Source organism: the organism of the source record quoted next, unplaced genomic scaffold (assembly GCF_019419815.1).
Source record: "Pyrus x bretschneideri cultivar Hongxiangsu unplaced genomic scaffold, Pyrus_bretschneideri_v1 Contig8, whole genome shotgun sequence".
NCBI lineage: Eukaryota > Viridiplantae > Streptophyta > Magnoliopsida > Rosales > Rosaceae > Pyrus > Pyrus x bretschneideri.
In genome coordinates, this window is record NW_025999820.1 from 3,777,450 (window position 1) to 3,781,120 (window position 3,671).

Sequence of the window (3,671 nt, forward strand, 5' to 3'; positions counted from 1 at the left end):
GCCATTAAATTGAATGAATTGAAGAAAAATCAAATGACATAAATTAACAAAGAGTGTGTGGGAGATAAAAAAATATGTGTAGATAGCATCACTCAATATCTATGGTCAATAAAAATCTCATTAACAATCAATCAAATATCTTAAAGACAATTCAGTCATTTTAATAGTTTGAAACTCCAAAATACCCTTAGTTAATAAAAATCTTAAGAATAAGAAATTATGTTAAGGGAAAATTACTCATTTTAGTAAAAAGTCTTGACCTTGGGTCATTTTGTCTGCAACAACAAACCTCAAGTCGCCCTTGTTTTTCGATTTTTTAACCAATAATTGTAACTTGGTTTTGACTAGTAAATTCCAGTAAAAAGACACGGTGCCCTTGTCTTTCAATTTAAAAGGATGTTATTTTAATTCCTTCTCTTAATATACTCTCTAATCACAAAGCAAATTGCACACGCGGAACTTGTGTGAGAGGCTTTTTTTTTCAACAAACGATATTATCCACACTATGATAATACATAAGTGGGCTAAACCCTACAATAAGCCAATAACAATGTGGTTTAAATTTCTTTTTAGCAAGAATCGAACCTAAGACCTCTCACTTACAAGTGAAGAAAAATATCACTAGAAACATATTATTCGATTAAAATAAAAGAAATAGATTATTCGATTAAGATGTAATGGGTTCCTGCTTGTGTAGGTTTGGTCTAGAATATATGTGGGGCTCTACTTTAGGGTTTGTGGAGTGGAGGTTGGCTTTGAGATTATTAGGGTTGATTTTAGTTTTGGATTTGTCTACCATTGAAAACCATCAATTATTGTTATTAGCACTTTTAAGAAAAATTTTACGATTGCCACAAACTATGAATTATATGCAGAAGAGGTTTCATCCCTTTATAAGCTTGTGACTAGATTATAAAGAGCAATGACTATTTATGTAAAAAATGATGTGGGACATGATTTTTTGGAGCTGGAGCAAGACGAATGGGAATATGAATACTTTAGAAGTTCGATTATAGACTTAACAAATCTGATCAAATTGAGTTGCACAAACGGACCAACGGTGCCACCATCATCCTGTGTTTCGGAAAGGTAGGTAAGTTCATCGACTTCGTGGAGATTGATCATTCTTGTTTCGAATGATACGTAAACCTGATCCAACTTAGGATCAGATAAGTTTCCTATATTCTTGGAGATATCTACAATCTAGTGATTGGGGTGTGTTACAAGTAATGATTTATAAAATGATGCAAGACATACTCTTAGATTCTCCTGGTTTAATATGGTATATATATATCCTAAAAGGTCTTTCTCTCGACTAGTATAAATACACCCATCTAGGGTACATCTATACTTAGGCAATTATCGTATACTCTATTCTCTTGCCCACTGCTTAAGTCTTATACATATCACTAACTTGACCGTCAAAGAACCTTTGGCCAACACCTATCAGTGCCATGGTGATCTAACTATCGTTTGTTCTTTTACAGGTAGTCAAGTTTGTGCATGTCCTCTACATACAGTGGTGTGCAATTTTGGTTCCAACAATTGGTGCTTTCAATGAGAGTGAACTCATATTCTCCCAACCAAATTACTCTACCACAATCATGTCTGTCGAAGAAAGTTCAGTTAACACCATGATAAGAAATAATCCGCTTCTTGATGCCCTTGCTAACCTAGGTGCAATCAATCAAGTCCATGACGCATCAACCGTTCCAGGGAACAACGGTGCTCTCATTACTAGAATCTCTCCCATTATGGATCAGATATAAGAGACCTTACTAAAGATCAACGCCTTTGTTGAAGAGTTTCAAAAGACTTACATGGCATTCGTGTAGAGAACCACTTAACTTCATGGACATTGAAAGGCAAATGAAGGTCTTGAAAAACTTTAGCCGGGACTACTTTGCAAACTTAAGTCCCTATCTTTCTTTTTTTGGAACTTGAGTACCATATGTACATCTAATCACGTGGACATCCGTTTCGATCCCAACTAAGATTGCTAATTCAAACATGCGCGCGGAGCAAACGTGAAGGCCAGATCATCAATCATACCTCTGCAGACAGGATTTGAATCTAACACAATTCCGATCCCTTGGACACTACACGAGATCAACTCACAAAACCCTAACATCTTGACTTTGATGAATCGAAGTCATCTAAAGAACGAGAGTAGTGCAGGCTGTTGAATCATGACGACCTTAGGGACGCTCTGAGAGACATTCAAAATCTTCTAGCTAGCAAGCTAAATGCATTGATTATTTATGTTGATGACATGATAATGATTGATGTTGATCAAGAGGAGGTACAACGTCTTCAAAAGTACTCAGCTAATGAGTTTTAGATGAAAGAATTAAGTGAACTAAATTATAAATTTGAAATCGAGGTCGCATGATCCAAGCATGGGTTTTTTTTTTTTTTTTTTTTATGTTGTCTCAATGAATACATGTTCTTGATTTGTTGGTTGAAATAGGTATATTAGATTACAAACTTATTGATACTTCGATTGAGCTAAATCATCATCAAGGCTTATTTACGGATTAACTTCCTACTCATACAAAACAGTATCAAATGCTTGTGGGGAGATTAAATTACTTGTCTCACACTTGACCTAAGATTGCTTATGTAGTTAGTGTGGTAAGTCAGCTTATGCTCTCGCCTAGTGAGGCTTATATAGGTGCAGTAGTCCGTATTTTGAAATACTTGAAGATGGCTCCTGACGGAGGCTTAATTTCTCCAAAATGTTCATTTGAATGTAGAAGGTATACAATTGTAGATTGGGTAAGTTCTATCATTGATCATCGATCTACATCTGGATACTTTAATTTTGTGGGTGGTAATTTGGTTACTTTGAGAAGCAAAAAACATAAATGGTTGCTAGATCAACTTCAGAAGTTGAGTTTCATAGTATGTTTCATAGTGTATATGAGTTATTGTGGTTGAAGAAATTGTGAGGGAGTTTGTGTTCAAACCCAAAAGTGCTATGAATCGTTAATGTGAAAACAACAGCGACTGCTGATATTGCTCATAATTTGAAGCAACATGATCGTACAAAACATGTGGAGATTGATTGGCATATGTGACATATGTGCTCCAACGTTGCTCCTCATGGCTCTTTTGGTTTCCTAGCTCTAGTTCGATGCAACATGATTACTATGGTTACTAAGGTTGTGTCTAGTAGTGAGTTCGCCTGACAAGTGGGACATGCATGACATCCTTGCTCCAACTTGAGTGAGATTATTGCAAGTTGTATGTATATATTAGTAAATTTGTAAATAGGCTTATTCTCCCACATCATTGAAAGATCCATGTAACAATACTTGTAATCCTTATAGATATTCCACCTTAGAGATTAATGATATATATTAGAAATTCTCAACTTAACTTTATTCTCATTCAAAGTACATTCAATCCAATTAGCTTCATCACATGCAATATGAAAAACACTAATACTCGAGCTAGGAAACCAAAGAAGCCAAGAGGTCTATAATTTTCTCATGAAGAAGATATTGCTATTTGTAAGGCATGACTTGTATCACTCCAGATGCTTCTTCTTTGTGGAATCAACAAGGAGAATATTGAAGATGGATTTTTATGTCATGGAATAAAATGTACGTGTTATGGTGGTTTATGATTCGAAATAAACTAAAACTAAAATAAAAAATTCTTTAAGT